Here is a 19,591-nt window from a genome sequence, read left to right as displayed (position 1 = left end):
ACTATAAAATTCACCACAGGATCAAAACATAATGTAATGTTAATTGTACCCACCACTTACAATAGCAAAATACGGTAAAGATCTAATCAACAAGTCTAGAAAGCTATGACTGGATTATTTTTTAAATGATTTAACGTAATGTAAATCTCGTGTAAAGATTCTAATGGAGGGCTACAGTCTGGCAGAGAAGACACTTACTATACAATAAATCAGTCTTTTTCTTACTAAGTCAGCCAATTATTCATGTCTGAAAGTTACTACAAAGCCACCACTGTTTGCTTTTTAGGTTGGTTGTCAAGTAAGGCTAGAATGAGCAAACTCCCCTGCCTTTAAGGCTGAAGAAACTCTTTCAAAAGCCTACTGATTAAAGCCAGACCTGCCTAGCGCTCAGCAGTTTTCATCTGAATAAACTGGTTTGTTGGACAAGGGTCCAACATATCATTATACTGTCATTAGATAAATTGACATTCACTTAGTGATCTCAAAGCTTTAGTAAGAAACACTTTGCAAAGTTGGTTGTGTCAATTTTAAGCCTGCAAGAAAGATGAAAGGTGAAAGATGGCCACAAAAAAGTCCATGCTCCTGACAAGGAGCTTTTGTCCAAGAAAACATTCTCATTATTTTTTGATGCCATCCACATTCACTTTTGCATGTTTGCACAATGAAGCATTATATTCACAAAATGCTTCAGGCTGGTTTGGCATCATTTCACAATCATTAGTTTATCTACATTTACTAGTCAGATAAGTTTTCCTCAAAAAAGGATGTTGTGAAACGATGACTCAACATGTCATAGCGAGGGTGGGTTTACTGCTGACAGGAAAACTATCTGTCTATTAATAAATGTCTCACAATGACTTGTCTTGTACATAACGTCTGAGTAGTCATTGTCTTACTTTTCCTCCACATCTGAGTTAATTGCTCCTCATAGCGTTAAGTGGATCATTTTATTTTAATGGTCAGATTAAAAGCTAGCAAAGTTTTTGATGTGACAGCTGACAGGCTGACCTATGTGAAAAGTAGCTTGTTAGTATTTCCCAACTACTATAAGCTGTGAATTGGGAAATCACTGGGGTACACCCGCACTACTCAAATGGGAAAAAACAGAGTGTGTTTGATACAAAAGTGCAAAATCATGCAGCTGATTGTGACAAATTTTCATGGTTCTCATTTTGCATGAGTACGACAAACATTTGCATTTGTTTTAGTTGATTCATTTGTTGCTAATGTCTAATTGTAATTCCCTGGTGAGTAACTCCACTACTAAGATGCTGGCTGTTTTTGCTTTATGCACTTGCTCTTGAAACCATAATTGCAGGTGACATTTTTTGGCTCTGTTACAGTAACTGGTTTTCTATCTGCTTTACCTTAGATAATGTATCACCCAGAAGATAAGACAGGTGGAATTTAAGCATGGATGCACGAAAAACCTGAGCTATCTATAAATGTTTGAGTCCAATTTTAGCCGTGCTATCTTACTTAAAGCTGATGTTGCTGTTACCCAACACCATGTTGACAAAAAAAAGTTTTAAGGCTTGCACTGAAAGGTTGAGAAGCTCTTCTGTAGGAATATCAAAACCTCTAAAGTGCACTGATGTGTCAGTATCGCTTTGAACTCATTCTCAGTTGTCAGATAAAATGAAGCAAATGTAAGATTGTTTTTTCAGTTCTGACAGCTCGACTACGTTTCTTGGACTGCCGCAGTTGTATTACAACCACAGAAAACTGTCAATGGGCTATGTCATATTTGCAAATTGTAGGAAACCAGCAAATCACACAAAATCTGACTAAATATGTATTAACACATAAACATGCAACAAAAATAAGCTTAACACGGTGTTTTTTTGTTTTGTTTGCTTTTGTCCTTAAATACTATTTGACAAAATCTTCATTGTAGTCAGATTTTCACCTCAAGCTTTTAGATTAACTTTAAATTATTCTTAGAACTCAACTTAAATGTTTGGCCTGTTAAATAACATTGTTATGGTGACAAAGTCTGTCACTTGTTTTACTGTATGGGCTTCATACTGAATAGAGACAGATAAGCAAAACATTTTTAAAAGACTAGTCACTGTCTTATCAACATTAGGTCCCAACCATTGTTTGTTTGTGTGTGACTCTGTGTGCGTGAGACCTTTCCCACTTGTGGTTGCCTTCTCTCCTAGACCGTAGGAGGCCTGCAGTCTTTCACATCAGGACAGCTAGACGTCTGCATGCCACCAACACACAGAGACACACTTGTGTACACACACACACACACACACACACACACACACACACACACACACACACACACACACACACACACACACACACACACACTGTTCTGTGATGTACAGTCTGATAAACAGACAAGAGGAGAAAAAAAAGTTGATGTAAGGGCACACTATAAGTCAAATAGTCAGTTTACCTCCCACCTGCCCAGATAAAATCAGCTTGTTGTTGTTAAAAGATGCAGCAACATGTTTAAAGTGTAAATACTGAAGGGATGTTTGAGGGGGGAAACCTGCTGTGCACAGATTTAATGTTTCTGCAGTAGCAGTTTTGTAGATGATGTAGCATTTTGCATTTTTATACATAAATTTGCTTAAAGTCCTAATGTGGTGTACAGAGAGGCAGGTAGACTACCATAAAGGAGACACATGCAAGTTATATATGTTTTAAAAAGCCCCCACACACTCAAACAAAACAATAATACATAAACCCACATAAAGTGTCACTGGTTTGATTCTTGCAAAGGCTTTAAACTACATTGCCTGGGCTCCGTACTAGCTTTGATCTAAACACTTTATTATTTATTACTATAATTATCAGGATGCTGGCTTGTTGTTTTTAGTTGTTTTTTTTAAGCATGGTTCCATTTCTATCCCTGTGTGGAAGAGTAGTTAAATATGAAGCAAAGGTGGGAAAATTATTATAATTTATCTTGTACAATGTACTGATCAAAATTCTTGGCAAGCCATCAAATAGATTGAGAGAAAATCTGTACTTGATCTTTTTACATTAAATGTAGATTGCTTCCACTTTCTGGCTTGTCAGATTTGTTGCTGACCATGTTTTGTAACTTCTATAATAGAAAACATCTGGTTGTTTGGTTTTTGTCCTTAAAAATACAAATATAGCTTAGTTAAAAGTAGACAGAGGGTTCTGGAGATGGGAGAGACCTGAGTGTAGTTAATCAGTTCCTGATTGTTTGTGAGCGCTGAGTCAGAGAATTTCTTGAGATGAAGTTCTGCACTTTGAGCAAAGAGTTCTTGGCAATGATGTTGTGGGAGATTTAATAGAGTTGGGTATATTAGGCTCTCGCACCTTATGAAATTTGTTATAACTCTAAATAAACGAAGGAGAATTAAACAGACCGGCCTCATTGTTTCAGAACATTTAAACTTTGCATTTAGGAAGAGAGTGGGAGTCAGTGGTGCACAAGACTTTAGGCTTCATTGCACTTGGAAACAGCAGGTAGTTTTGTTTTCTCTTGGATTTTTTTTAATTTTTTGCATTTTAATGAAATACAAGTGAATTTTAGGTTTCACTAAGGATTGTATCGCTTGTCATATGTCAAAACTAAGTTTGTACTCGTAAGAAAGAACATAAAGTTTTGTTATAAAACACATTTTAACCATTTGTTTGATTGACCAACCATCCTAAACCGCTGATTAGTCAATTTTCATATTCTTAAGACAAAGCAAAGAAGCACATTTACACAGCATCTAATGTTAGATGCTCGGATAATTCTTTTTTCCCCCGTCACTGTCATATGATTGATTAAATGTGATAGGAAGTTAGATTTCTCAAATTCTTGCTAGGATGGAGTATGCCTCAGCTGATAGTGGCAGACGTGACCTATGTTTGACGTCAGCCTTACGTGCCAGTCAGACAGGTGGGTTTGGTTACTCCAGACGGCTACTGGTTTATCTACTCCGGCAGTCTGCAGACAGGCAGTTGTTGGTTTATCTACTCAAAAGACCAAAGCTTAAAGTGCAGATTGTTTTGCATCACTAAAACTACCAGAAAGATGTTTAATTGCTCTACTGAAAGACACGAGACATTGTTTTGTTTCCTGCAGTGGTCAGAGTTCATTACTGAACAATAATTTGTGAGTCTTTCTGATTACATATGAGTCCTTACATGCTAACTAAACACTTCAGTTAGACTGAGTTTAAACTGAGGTTAAACTGAGTTTTAATGCATGAATCTACACAAAGCTGATTTAAAACCAATGAATAGATATGAAGTCTTAAAAAATCCAGTCAACTATGCATGTGATCCATTTAATGGACGTGTGTCTTTTACATCATTTCTCTAAAGGTGTCCGTTTCAGCTTTCTCTCATGAACTGGCAACAGCGTAGAACAAAACAGGATATTACTTATTGTGCCGATCACATGGTCAGCAGACATTTGAATGGAGTTTTGCTATGCTTGTTATGTCCCATTGTTGCTTGTTGCTGGGGAGCACTTCCCAGTAGAATGACCAGTGACGTGTTAAACTGCTCGTTCAGAGTTCAGCAAGCAGGTGCTTAAACGTACAGGTTGTCATGCATTTCTTGTGTGGCCCGTTCAAAGGTTGCTGCATCACACTGAAAGTTCAGCATCCTTGAAAACCCCAGTATGCTATGTAAAATTCTTTATTCATATTTGCACACATGATAGTGGTTTAATAAACTTGCGTCGACTTCCCCTGATTCACTTCCCCTCAATGTGGGATACTTAAGAGACCTTCCATAACTCAAACAGATATCTGTGTTAGTCATCAGCATGATAGTAAGAGACTGAATGTTAAGGGAGACACAGTCCATTGTAATCACTCATCATTTTGTCGGCACAGTCAAAATTAATAAAAAAAAACCCAGAAAAGAAGTCTTCAGCTTCGTGGGTTTCTTTCTTGTGAATTATTTTAAGTAGTCAATCATCATGCTCAGTGGAGCAGAGGACCCTAAACACAGCATATGGGCTCTTAAAGTGCAAGGGAAGGGCGTTTAATTCTGAATCTTCTGCTGCCAGCAGACCACCTGGTTGCTAGTTACTCGATTATAGAGTGTAGTGGGGAATTATTAGTCAGCACAGCTGCAGCACAAAGCAAATAAATGCAATGTGTTTCCCTTGATTCGTACATTTATTCTTACATTATGCACTCACTATATACTGTGTCTGAAATTAATCTGGCTTATTTTATAAATCCATTTAACTGCTTTATGTGGTGTTGTTCATGCTAGCTCTAGCGTGGCTCATGGGAACCGTTCAAAAGAACAGAGACATTATTAATGTTATTAACAACTGTGCTAAAGTAAAACATGAATAATTATCTAAATATGTCCCGCTGCTGCTATGTTTTCCCTGCAGGAGAGGTTACAGATGTTGGCAAATGCTTTAATATAAAATATGCAATTGTGCCTGCAATTATATTATTGTTTTATAAACCATTTTACACTTGAATACTATTGGAGAATGCTAATGGAGACTTACAGGAGGCCTGAGGTGTTGCTAAAATCGGGGGGGTCACAAGTTTTGTTGTCACTTCTGTGTGGAACAGTTCAGCGAATAATTTTAGGTACGTCACATTTTGACAGTCATTCATACATTTATTCAGTCATTGGTAGTTGCCCAGGTCAACCTCAGACCATCTGTGTTTAAACATACAGAGCACACACGCTCATAGTGGTAGTTTTTGAGCCGGGGGAGAGTTTTACTCATTCACTTTCTCCACATAGTTTTTCCGAGCTTGACTTTCTCTACGTCGTATTTTACGCCAGCTGCAGGCAGGCAGGTTGTGTTATTAGTCACAGTGAGTAAAATTCAAACCGCTTGATTTAATCCCTTAATACCAAGCTTCACTGCGAGCGAATTTAAAGAATGAATTGGTATCGTTCAAAACGAACAGGGTAACAAACGCAGTTTATTAATATAGAAATAATGTAGCCTATATGTTCATGCAGCAGGATGTTTGTTCTTGAAACAGTTAGTGTGGAGGTGTGTGAGGCCTAGTCATAGGGTTTTTCTCCTCACCACTTCACAGTACTTTCAGCAGATGGCGGTGTGTCGTTTTGACATCTCATTTCAAAATGGAGATGGCTGTTTTGAGGCCATAGCTCTCCCAGGCTCTGTTCTGTGTGCAACCTCCCACATCCCTGCTCTGTCAACTGAGAGATAGGTATACACGCACCACAATGTAACCCACGTGTCTTTCTGTGTTACTTTTTTCTTGTTTTTTTTCCCTCTTTCATACCGTTTTATTTTCTTTCACTTTTCTCATGTTTCTGGTTTAAAGAAACATGATGTGTGCAAACACTCTTTGCGCACCAAAGGGTGAAAAGTAGATTTTTCTCTTTTCCTCCGCCTGCAGTGAAACTGAATCAAAAAGAGAACTACTTTGATCGGTGAGGCATTAAAGGTGACATGATTCAGACTGAACCCACGTTTTAGAAACTAATGCTTCATAGTGAAATGTAAAGTATGACTAGTAAATGTGTTGCAGAATTTATGACAAACCTTTTTTTTTTCTTTAATAGATAGATCAAAAGCTTCCCACATTTCTTTTGAATATAATTTTACCTGTTTCAAATTGTTAAGTCACCAGTCTTTTTTACTTTCGTTTTTGTTTCTCTTTTTTTTCTGTGTATCATGGCAGGCTAAAATATCAGTGACACTCGAATGTAGGGAAGTAAAGTTCCTAGAGGCAAAAATGCATTTTTGCTAAATTTAATTTTTTTATTTAAAGGCAGAAATTATTAGATTGCTCTTATTTATGGAAGCTCTTTATTTTGGTCACAACTCCCTTTCTGCTTCTTTTTTGTATTTTTTTTCTCGTATACTTTTCCCCTCTTTCAAAACATCTGCGACAGAGAGAGAGAGGAAAAGCAGATTTCAGCGACTGTTGTCTCATCCTCGCAGCTTCCTTTTGAGTTTTTGAAACACACACCGCGCCTGATCGCTTCAAAGCTTAGCCTCAACGTCTTCTCTTTTGCTCTCTGACTAATTTTGATAGTAAATGATGCAGCGTAAAGCTGGTCTGTCTCTCCTTTATATTTTTAGGCGACGTAGTCATGCTGGATTATGTCATGTTTATCAGGTGTCTTTTGTGAAATAGGTCGGGGGGATGATCGTCTCCAGCAATAGCTATTTACATCGCACGAAGGCAAACTTGGTCTCTGTTGTCTGGGGAAAAATTGTCCACCTCAAATCTGATTTGACTGTGTGTTCACGGTTTTAGTCTGACGCTAGAAAATTGTAGTCGAAGGCTGGCTGCTCTTTTTGTCATAGGCCCCTGAATGCTACTCCGTGTCCCTGAGTGTGAAAAGCAAGTTAAATTGTCAATGTTGTTGTACAAGAGTATGCTAAGTAATTATAGAAATCTGGACGTGAGCACAGCGTGTGGTTTATTTGCTTCATGTTTGTGTTTTTTAATAAATAAAACGACCAGTAATAGTGAAACTCTGAATCAGAATGAGATTACTTTGATCGATGATTCTTTAAAGGTGACATATAAACTCTTGAACTGTGGGTGGAGTGGTGTTAAATGTTGGCAAACGGTTCTTTTTTTTTGTTAGGTCCAAACTACATTTATGAAAGTGTGCCTCCACTGAGGGATGTTTCATCTGTCACTAGGAAACAAAGGGTTCATGTGCTGAAACAGTCAGTATTTTATCGAGTGTTTATGTAACTATTAAATTCCAGTTTTGACATTTAAATCATTGGTTATGAACAAATTGAACAATATAAATTATACAATATGAGCACTGCCACACTCGTATCTCTAAAATGATAGGTCATATTGAAAGTGAAGCAGATATTGAGACACTAACGTGACCTTTTATTTATGTCGAATATGTTTTTCGAGTATATCTATGTCAGTTTCAAAATGGTCAAAACTAACATGTGAGCCGTAACCTGTGACTGATTGTGAGTTAATTGGTGTCACACTTGTTTTCTTCTTATAAATAAATCCATAAGTCATTCTGAAACTATGATGCTTTGGAGTGATAATATTACCAGAGCATCAGGGGAAATTTGCCTTGTGAATGTTCGGTTCGCTGCCTGCCCACTCAGTTTCGACTGGAAACAAAAAAAAAATCTTTTAACCTTTTCAGCAACAACAAATGCATGCTTAAAAAAAGAAGAGAAAAAGAAAAAAAAGAGTGAAAATGAGGGAGGCTGAATATTGTCAGTTGTGTTTAGCTTCTTCTTTTTTTTTTTTGGACTGTTGACAATCAGATCAGTAAAAATCCTGCTGGTGATGATCCAGCAGAATTATGACTCGTGCCAGAGTCAGTTTGACTCACTATTTTTCACCTTTCTCTTTGTGTTTTTCCCCATTTTTAAATATATTTTTTATTACACGTCTCATGTCACCCATGTCTGATTATTTCTTTCTGGTTTATGACTGAGACAAGTAGTTTCAAAATGAGACCGTTTTATGGCACGTTCTGTACATACAATTTTGATCATATTTAATTTTACTAGCGACCCAGTTGTTAACTGCAGTTTCATTGGAACAACAATTCAGAATTTCTTTGTCCCTCTAGAGTAGTTTAAGTTTGAATTGACTGCTCGTGCTGGTTATATTTGCCTGTGCTGATTACTCAAATGCAGAAAAAAACATTTTAATCGTTTTATGAAAATTTGTTTTATATTTATCATAAATATCCACCTTTTCCATATAACCCTTTTGTGCTTAAATTGTATCCTTCAGTATTGTGATGTAGTTTTTAAGATGAAAAAAAAAAATTTGACAACTGTCAGGTTGTTGATTACTTCTGACAGCTGGTGAGTTAGTTGTTCCTTTTGCTGACTTTAATCTCTTATCTTAATTATAACCTTAATCATTTGCTGCAGAGTTTGCTGCTGGGAGTTTTCTTATAGTGCTCCCACACAGTGGTTAGTTTAAGATATTAAATGTCAGAGTCTGTATGAAAAGTTTCTCTGGTCTAAAATGAGACAATAAGTAAATATAAACATGTTTATGGTTTCAGACAAGCAGTGTTGCATGCTCAGTGTCCGTGGGTGGCATCACTTTGTTGCCATCAGTAACTGTTTGACTAATCAGTCGCTAATTTGTTCCGTGTATGTGTTGTGTGTGTGAGTGTGTGTGTCTGTTTGCACAGCTACCATATGTATTGATCTCTGTGCACACATGATCGGTAGACATACACCGATTAGTGCATATCTGAGGTCGTATACATTAGCAGTGAATATTTACGTGTATGTGCACAGTACACTCCTCCTTTGTTAATATATCTGCAGATCTGTGTTTATACTGTTTGTGCGTTTGTGGCTGGTTTTTTCTTTTTTGTTTGTTTTTTTGTTTTTTTGTGGAGGGTGGGGGATGGGACTGGGGTCTCTGAATTAGTGTACACCAGCTCTCTGGTATTTATTATGACTTTTTAAATACAGTGTGTGTGTTTTGTTTTGTATACACAGTAATTTCTCTAATTCTTTTGTCTTTTTATGTCTCTTAGTATCTGTCCTTGCCAAGATTAATATACATTTGCATCTGTGTGTGAAGTAATTGTTGTAATTGAATGCACTTAAAGTCTGTGCTAATTATTTCTAACTACATATTGTATAAAACTACATATTTGCACCGTGACTGGGCAAATATGTAGTTTTATTTCTGACAGCATGTGTAGTTGTTTTTGTTTATGTCAACATAGTGTGTGCATAGCTGTGTGCATATATTTTTTTTCTATTTTCTGCATGTTTGTCTGTTTTCATTGCTCAGTGCACATATAATACTGAAGGGTGTGTGAGTGCATCCACACATTTTTGTTTTGTGCCATTGTAAAGCTACGTGCAGTATTTGTGCATATTTGTTGTACGACATACTTAGAAGCACATACATCTATATGTGTTTCTAAGTATGCATGTGCCTTCATATAAAGGCAGTTATCTATGTTAATATGCCACTGTGTGTTGCTCTAAGCATGTGCTTCAGATTTTTTCAGTGTTTATATTTTTAGCCTACACATATGGTGTGCGCATATTATCATGTCTGTCTATATGTGCACTACATGTGCGTACATTACAACTTATGTAAAATTAGTACTCCTGCTATACCTAAGACATTGATGTGCTGTTGCAAGTGTGTGTGTGTGTGTGTGTGTGTGTGTGTGTGTGTGTGTGTGTGTGTGTGTGTACTTTTTACAAACTGTCATTATAAAAATGAAAATCATAACAGCAACAACAGCAGACAATAGTAGGCTTTCTGTGTATATGCATTTGTGAATGTGTATGTTGGCTGATTGTAGAGCAGCTGTGTTTGTGTTAATTTAACAGGTTTTGTAGCTTTCTCAATATGTTTGCATGTACAGTATAGTAAGCAAGTATACTAATAATAATTATACTGTGGTCTATGTGGACATACGACAGTTTCTTTTTGTTATGTTAGGTGCCCATGTTTTTGTCCGTGTGTGTTTATATGTGGCACTTGCTATCATCCATAAGTTTCTAGAGTACATGATTTTAGGAAAATATAATGATAACATGTGTTACTTCTGGCTTTTTGCAGATAAGGATTAATAATATTTTAATAGAAAAGCCTGCAGAAAGTAATGGAGACAACAAACACACTAAAATCAGTGGATTTGGACACAGTTCTTAACATTACAAACTGTGTCAGTACACCTGGCAACAAAATAATATTTTTATTAGACTTTCAATGCTGTTAAAGGATTATCAGTCTGTAACACGTGTCAAATGAAGATTCTTATATATCTATCGATATATCGATAGATATATAGATATAGTGTCAAAAATGCTGTGAACCACATTACTCCCTCTACAGTCAGATTTAAAGCTGCTGTATTGCACAGCCCTATCAACTGAAATTATCAAAGCCTGATGGGTGCGATCTTTCCCATTATACTCCAACTCATAGGCCTCTAGGGGGTCACTGAATGGTTTCAGCAATAGATTTGAATCATATGGTTTGGCCTTCATTTGAACAACTGGGTAAGATTTTCGGACTGAACAACATCATAAAAACATCAAATAAGGCAATAGGTTGGAAAAATGATGTTCAGCCCTCCAGTAGAGTTCCAAATAGTTGGTAAATCCATTGAAGCTCTTGTAGCAGGATCTGGTGGTTCAACATTACTTCCTGACTAATTTTAATTTGTCTCTTTGTCATGCAGGACTGTCCATGAGGTCTGGGGTCAGCTTACTTACACATCTTTTAGGTCAGTTGATCCTTTACTCTGTGTGAGTATTAATGCATGTGTGAGTATTAGCAGTTTCAATGTGTACAGTGGCCTGCGTGTGTGGGCTGCAGAGTGCACGTATATATTTGCATGCACGTGGACGTGTGAAAGGGTTTGTTCCCTCTTCTCGCTGCTCATCATTTGGCCCAGCTGACATTTAAACATTCAAATCAGAGACTGTTTATCGTTGTTTGAGGGCCATGAGAAGATTTCATGTTTTGTTTTAGATAATCACTAGAGTCGCTTTATGTAAAGACTCGGTCTCTTACTGTAAGATCTACTTAAGAGATGCTGACGTCAAACAAAGGCTTCACATCTGCCAGAACTTTTCAGGAACTAAGAGAGAATTGTTTTTAGCTTCACCACCATGTTGTTGAGTCTTTTTTTTTTAACTATCAAACTCGTGTTTTTTATAGCTCTTTAAAGTTACTTCATGTTGTGTATGTGTGGTTTTTATTATGATTTTTTATTTCTTTTTGTTCTATTTGGGTCCTGCAGAGGCAAGGTCCTCTTAACTGCACATGCAAGACTATCTCGCAAATACCTTTGAATTAGAAACGTATTTCAGATTTCTGCCTTTACTTTTCATATACATTTTGTTGCAAGAGGAGGGATTTGATGAGGCTGATGAGGAGGAAATTGTATCTGTGTCAACAAAACACAAGACTTACACAATATTTTGAAAATGGCATTTTCAACACTTTTTTGATATTGTATTTCCTATAATATGCAAGGATGCTGGCTGTCAGCATTTTATATGAAGACCTTGTTTAGATGCTCTTTGTGAGGGCTTTGAAAGTTTTGTGTGTGATAAAATAAAGATTTTTATTTTTATATCAACATTTTATGACCAAAATATGCCGCAGATCGCTGAGTCTTAAGGCATCAACACTTCACATCCTGAGGTAAACACTATGACAAAGGCCTGTGTTGATATATTAAACAATGATATCTATTCAGCTATTGCCAATTTCAGCTGGCTGAAATTGACTTTGCCAGTTATTATGAATAAGTCAAATGTTCTTTCACTTTGATGAAGTAGTCTGCACAACTGCCACTTGTTTTTAAAAAATGACTATATGAAGGATATAAAAAATTCACATACAATATTATCTGTTTCCAAGCCTTTATTGTGTAATCTGTATAGGTGTGTCTTTGGACAAGTTCAGCCTCTTGAAACTGAAATTCAAATGACACTCTCAGATAGTTATCTTTTCATGTCTGGATTTTAACTCCTGTTCACAATATAACAAACATCTACATGACACTCTTGCAGTTTCAAGTTTTCAGTGGTATACTTCAGGCTGGCTGTACTGATACTGATTATAGCAGCATGATCTAGTTTTGTTTGTCAGAGTACCATAGTACCATTTTCACTACGGCTGTGTTTACGTTGGGTTCATTCGGTTGTAGCACTATGATATCTGTATCATTTGAATAGTGGGTGTCAACGTTTTTTAGTATTTCAAAGCCCTTACACCGTCCTAACTGATACACGGCACCTGTATGACCCACTTGTCTATAAGTGCAGACCATTAAACCTAAAAGAAATCTTGGGACCCAGCAATGATGTAGGAACTGCAGAGTTTGTTTTTTTAATCAAATTGCATCCTATTCAGCTAACACTATAAATGTAGGAACAATTACCTGCACCTTCATTCTGGTAAAGTAAATAGCTGTCATAGTAAAATCAATACTTATTTCACTTCTATTTTCCTTAACCTCCTAAGACCCGAACTCTTCCATGGCATGCACTTTTAATTTCTCTTTGATATTTGGGCATATTGGGACCCGATGAATGTAAAAACAAAGAATTACCAGTTTTTTGTTTCTGAGAAAAATGAGATCCACATATGAAGTTATTTGTTTAAAATTTTGATAGAGCAGTGGCAGTATAATGTCCTCGTGAGTGGATATCAGACCATTGTAGAGCAAAAGTTAGTATTTTGGTCTTGACAATCCAAAATGGGATGTCCACATATGTGGACGCCAGGTCCTAGGAGGTTAAATAAGTGTTTTATGTGTGTATCACTAACAGCTAAATGCAAACCACCAGTAACTACCTCAGTGTTCATTACCCATCACCATAGTATCATTTTTATTAAGGAATTCATTATATTAGTTACTAGCTGACGTACTGATCATTTCTCTACAGTAATATGAATCAAAGGGTATTTGCTGACGTACCATATATTGAGCTATAAAAATAGATCAGCATTCACTATCACTTCTACTCTCGGCTTCAGTCCTCTGTAACTCTAAACCAGCTCTCTGAGTCCACAGTTCCGTGAAGATAATGTTGGCAGCAAATCTGCAGGTAGGGAGCTAAGGTGCAAACAAAAACATTAGCAGCAGAAAGTTTGGAACCACTGCACTCTTTGAAGTTTTGTTGTGGAAAGTTAAAGATTCCCTTGAATATTAGTCCTAACTTTTGCTTATTCTCAGTGGCTCATCATTGCGTGCTGTTATCGCCATGAAAGGCTTTAGTTCTAGGAACCACTTTGCTATTGTCAACATAGTCGGTGACCTGCATAGGAACCTCAGATAAATGTAAATATGCCACAGTACAGCATATACTGAGAACTGAAACGTATTGATTCTGGATTTTCCCTGTGCTCCGCTGCCTGAGTCACTCACTGATATTAAACCTCTCACTTCCTTTTTGAAGCCGCTTTGTTTACCAGCCAACATGCTATTTTTACAGGAGGCCTCTGTTTGCTCACAGAATCGGTTTACTATTGAAAACAATGTGTTCTCTTAAGTGCGTATTTTGTTTAGAACAGCACAAATATCATTGTAACCTCTCATCTTATACTAGAAGTGGATCTGCGGAAAGATGTACTTGAAGCAGTAATTAAGGCTGAAAACTCTACTTAATCCCGGGCCACTCTGTTAGCACAAAAACAACCAACCAAACAAAATTGAGGCGGGTATTGCTCACAAAAAAATTCAGTTTGGCTATATTGCTTCAGAATCTATAGAAAATGAGAAAAACAAAACAATAATAATCAGTCGGTAATTAATTAACATTTAATTCAACACGTGAGTGAACAAGAAAAGTTAGTTGCCATAACTATTTGAAAGTAGGTCAATAGAAGCATTACTGAAGTAATTATGATTTTATGTGTGTTTATAAAGTTATCAGTAACTCATTTAGAGGTAAAATGATTATTCACAATACAATCATTTGTTAGCAACACCCTTAGTAGTGAGGTGCAATTTATTTGTCCACTATGTACATATGCCAGGAATGTTATTCCAATTAGTAAATAGAAAATATATGGGACTGACTGGAAGGTATTTATGGGTGTATTTGTCCTGTGGATACTGTGGCAAGAGCACAGAGTTTATCTCGGTGTGTTCTGAGACTCATTCCTGCTTGTTTTATTACCGCTGTTCACAGCGGGACAAAATGACCGTCGAGCTACGGGGAAATGTCCCAGTAGGCAGTCAGCCACTGCTTGTTACCATCTACAACTAACAGTTTTCTGAGTAAATAGTTCTAAATGCAAGTGAAACCAGACATTACATATTTTTTCAGATGCTGATGGCTATACCCAAGTACCATCATGCACTGTGTGTCATTTTAAAAGTCAAACTTCCAGAAAAAAAGGATGTGCTGCATTTTTGGTCAAGACAGAGGTCACTGGTAACATGAATCATTCAGCAGTTCTCTCTTCATGGAAAGGAAGCATTAGTATTAGATACACTTTAAAAACACTGTCTTAAAAATATTTTTTAATTATTAGATTTCAGTTCAGTTAGATTTATTTAGTGCGAAATTCACAACTATAGTCACCTCAAGCCTAAAGATTGAGGAGAATCCCCAGGAATCAGGTGATTCCCATATGCGCAAGCACTTGCCCACAATGGGAAAAAAAGAGCTCTTTTAACGGGAAGAGGCCTCTTGCAGAACCAAGCTCAGGGAGTGGCGGCCATCTGCTGTAACTTGTTGGGGGGTGAAGGGGAAAGAAGAGAGAAGAAGGAGGGCATAGAGAGATCACAAAAACACTCTGGGGAAAAACACAAACAAGGATTAACAAACGGTGTGATAAATGTTAAATGATAGAGTCGATAAATGTTAGTGCTACCTTGACAAACTAAAAAAAGGAATGATGAGATAATGCTAACTACTGCACTTTTGAACATTTTAATGAAGCTAATTAAATTTAAGGAGAAACTCTGAGGCCTTTTTCAAATTTATTCATTTTGCCTACATGTTTATTTCACCTCTGACTCAACTATGGACCAAGAAATTATTACAAACCACTGGTAGCTTTCTGTAGTGAAATATTAGAAGGGCCTTCTGCATTTGATTAGATATTTTCACAATACTCGACCTGTACTGGTTCAAAAATGAGCTCTCATCTTCTTCTTTCAGCTATTCTTTTTAGGGGTCTTTGATTTGGCAAAGATTTGATCCTGGATGCCCTTCCTGACAAAACTCTCCCCATTTGTCCAGGCTTGGGATCGATACTAGGAATACACTGACTTGAGGTCCCCCTGTGGCTAGCTTATTTTAACAGCAAAAATATTATATTTAAATTTGGCCTGGGAGCTAAAAGTGAAATATTGTTGATACGTTTACTGTAAGTCTTGTGATTACAAAGCAAAGCAATGGAAAGGATCATGTCTGATGCCTCTCATTCACTTCTGTGAAATCAGGATGAATTCCCACCTTTCTGCTTTTTGGCTTAAAATAGCTGTTATTATGTACATTCGATTTGCTCAGCATTTCACTGATATCTGCTTTGGATCCACCATTCTACACTATAGTGGAAGGTGTTTGTGCCGTTGACAAAAAAACACCTCCGGCCAACTCTGGTCGAGTTCACAAATTTCTTGGAGACCGGGTTAGATCTCCGTGATGGTATTATCCACCAAAACAGGTTTGACAAGATGAGCATTACTGTTATGCTTGCAAAAAATTTGTTTGTGAAAGGTCAGTGAAAGACTTTGATCGTACAGATCTGTAGATTGTGCTTAGTGACTCATTTAGCTGCATAGTGAATGCCACCAACTTTGGTTCATTATCTTGGATAACATTTTTACTGATGGATGACTAAGTGTGTTTTTGATGTGGGGGAGTTAAAACTTAAAATTCAGAAGTTTATAATCAGCTAATGTGTCGATTATTTATCCTATCCTTTATTTTTCATTCCATAAAGCATCAGATAATATTTGGAAAGACTTTCATGAGCTGGTATCTTGTAGTTATAACTATTTTCACCTCTGTTTATTATTGTAATTGCAGCTTCAGATCAATGGGAGTTGGTTTATTGTTTTAAAGAGATACTGGTGGAGGTATAGCATACAAATGTGGAGCAGCTGAACTCGCCAAGCTCAGAGCCTTTTGGAAATTTGAAGTTTTTATATTTGTTGAGTGTTCCAATCTGTTGTGCTAACTTTAGCTACTGCTTTGCCTGCATATAAAAATGATCTGCTCATGTTAGAGTAGGAGGGCATGAGAACTCTTCACATTTGGTGTGAGGGCTGGACAGGAGTCCTCTTGGGTGCAGTTGATATCGTTAAACCACAATGTGTTGTTTTTCTGTTACTTTCGGTGTTAAATGTGGACTATTTAAGCTGTGGGTGTGGACGATTTGAAGGGCTGAAAGGGGTCTCAGTATGTAAGCTAATAAGTAATGGAATATTTTTTCTGCATCATGAGTTACATTTTTTACAATGTGTGCTGGTGATGAGTAAAGCACACATTGTAAAAAGTTTATTCCTCTATTGACTTCATTTTTTTAAATTTAGCACCAAATAACAACAACAGTCGCCTCAAGGCACTTTATATTGTAAGTTAGACCCTACAATAATACATACAGAGAAAAACCCAATAATCATATGAGCCCCTATGAGCAAGCACTTTGGCGATCGTGGGAAGGAAAAACTCCCTTTTAACAGGAAGAAACCTCCGGCAGAACCAGGCTCAGTGTTAAAATGTATATAGAACACTATTAGCAGCGATTCAGCTGATGATATTGAAAGGAAACTAATAATGCAGATTAGATATTTAAAGCTTTATTTTGGGGCATTTAGCCTTTATTTTGGACAGGGCAGACAGGAAAAAGTGGGAGAAGGAGAGCAGAGGAATGTAACGCAAGAAATAGTCCAGGGCAGAATTGAATCCAGGCCCCTGCATTAGTCTTTGAGCATATGGGTTACCTGCTCAAACCTCTCTGCTATCCCATTACCCCATAGATTACATTTTATTCATTTAGGTTTTGTCAATTGTCATCTGTAAATAGACAGCTTAGCTTTGTAAATAATAGCATGCTTGTTTCTACAGTCATGGCCTTCCAGCACTGAAAACACAGATGTTTCATCCCTGTAAATATGATTTAGTCCAACTTTTTTGGGTCAGATTTTCTGCAAAAGCATCAAATAAAAACCTCAGTGGTCCTGTGAATTCAGAATAAGGAGTCAGATTTGCTGGGGGTGTACTGCTGCAGTGTAGCTAGAGGAGCTCTGGTGTGTGTGAGTGTGTGTAAAAAAACAAATTAAAAAAATCCTAACAACCACTCATCATCTAGTGTTCTGCATATTCTGCAACTGGTCATTTTAAATCTCTAAGTACAAAAAGAATTCATCAGTGATTCAGTGCAGTATTTCTGCTATGAATTCTCGAGGGAAAACTGTGTCCTACTGTTGAAAATTTCAACACGTAAGGCCAAAACAAAGGAGGAACAGGATACAAAAGGATATAAATAGCGCTCCAAAGTTTTTAAATAATTCCTTTATAAATGAAAGATAGGAAGATATGACTATTAAAAGTTGACCGCCCACATCTGAGCTTCTTTCACCTTCTCTTTGTCTCTCACACATAAGCAGGCTTCATGTTTAGTTAAAACACACCCACACAAAAAGGGCTTTTTGCATCTGTCTGCTGTGTGTGGGATGACTTTTCAGACATGGTCTCATGTGTCAAACAATGCACTGACATGTGAATGGTGAGAAACTAAGTCAGAAGACTGTTGGCACAAAATGTTAAACCCGGGTTCCTATCACTTTCTCTCTGACCCATGTAGGAAGGTTAAGTGGTTAGAGATTGTTGTTTGTTTTAAATGAAAAAAACCTTTGTGTGATTTGGTGTGTGAGTTACTGGAATATCTCTAAAACCTGTGTACTATTTTCAGAGAAAGTCAGATAGTCGGATCCAAGTGTACGTGGTTTTCTGGAAATTATTTTTTAGAAAGATTTTATACGTATATTTTTTTCGGTACTCTGTCATCAGTTACTGCACCCATCACCCATGTACAGTGTTATTGGAACATGCATACTTCACCTAATTATGAAACGATGTGTACTCATCCGGCATCTTTCAGTGGTTAAAATGTGAGAGACGATAAATTCCAGCAGTGAAGGCATCCTGGCGTCACTCCAGAAAATTTTTAATTGCGCGTAGCAATGAAGACAGCGTCATTTCAGTTTTCCGTGAGAAATTTGCGCGTAAATAATGGGTGCTTTGCACATGACAAATGCACGCGGCTCTTTCTGTACGGAAACTGTGTTTCTGAATTAAAACTGTGCCGTGTGTGTGCGTATACCTCCGCATAAACTTTGCACCATTCATACAGAGACGTTTATGAGTCAGCTGAAAGGACTGTGATATCATATTGCACCCTACAAAACGATAACATCAAAGAATTTGGGCAACATATTATTTAAGCTTTAACAGACATTTTTATAGTAATATTTTAAATGTTGCAAAATAAATCACGTTGTAAACACGTAACAGACTAGATATTTTTTATAACAATTCTGTTAGTATGATTGTATAATTGTGCATAATGGTGGTATATTGGCTTCTTGGATGGTTTAGTGTTGCTATGGTATATTACCGATGCTAGATTAAGGACAAAACTGACCTAATTTTTGTCCAGACAATTATATTCGGTGTATTTACATTAAAAAGCATATGTGTCACAGCAAATGCACACTTTAGAAGAAAACCTAGCGGCACCGAGATTCCAGAATTCCTAAGAACTTGGAAAAAACAAATGAGAAAACTAAATTAAGAGATTTGTTTTTTATTTAAACATCATTAAAAATGAAACATACTGATGTCTTTGTCTTACAGTTTGAGACTCTTTAGATAATATATCTGCTTGTTTTGAAAGCCGTGTTTCCAGGACTCAATTCTTTGAGGTGATATGCTAAAGTGGGGATTTTTTTATTTTGCAGGTCTAAGACGCAGGATTGAGAAACAGTTTCACCACAGGACTATCAGACTGGTTTCCACCACATTCACCCATCCTGACAAGCGGTGGGGAAACCACCCCAGCAAAGCTCATCTGGTAGGAGTGCACACATTTGTAAACTACTGTACTTGGCAGTCTGATTAGTGCCTTGTTGAAGATATCAAATATGTTTATCTGATTTTAATCCTTCG

The 19,591-nt window shown here is 37.0% G+C and overlaps 1 long non-coding RNA gene across 3 annotated transcripts in view; it reads left to right on the top strand.

The window, feature by feature from the left end:
• The window catches only part of LOC146560827 (uncharacterized), a 77,796-nt gene that overhangs the window by 45,655 nt on the left and 12,550 nt on the right, over positions 1-19,591 (top strand). For all 3 annotated transcript variants that reach the window (XR_014894800.1, XR_014894801.1, XR_014894799.1), the window contains 2 exons: positions 11,128-11,172; positions 19,384-19,496. This is a non-coding gene — a long non-coding RNA (uncharacterized LOC146560827). The remainder of the gene's footprint in view (positions 1-11,127; positions 11,173-19,383; positions 19,497-19,591) is intronic.

This window comes from Mchenga conophoros, linkage group LG13 (genome assembly GCF_057382185.1).
Source record: "Mchenga conophoros isolate Kocher_MC1m ecotype Shallow Benthic linkage group LG13, M_conophoros_male_GT1.1, whole genome shotgun sequence".
Taxonomy (NCBI): Eukaryota; Metazoa; Chordata; class Actinopteri; order Cichliformes; family Cichlidae; genus Mchenga; species Mchenga conophoros.
This window is presented reverse-complemented; position numbering and strand designations above follow the sequence as displayed.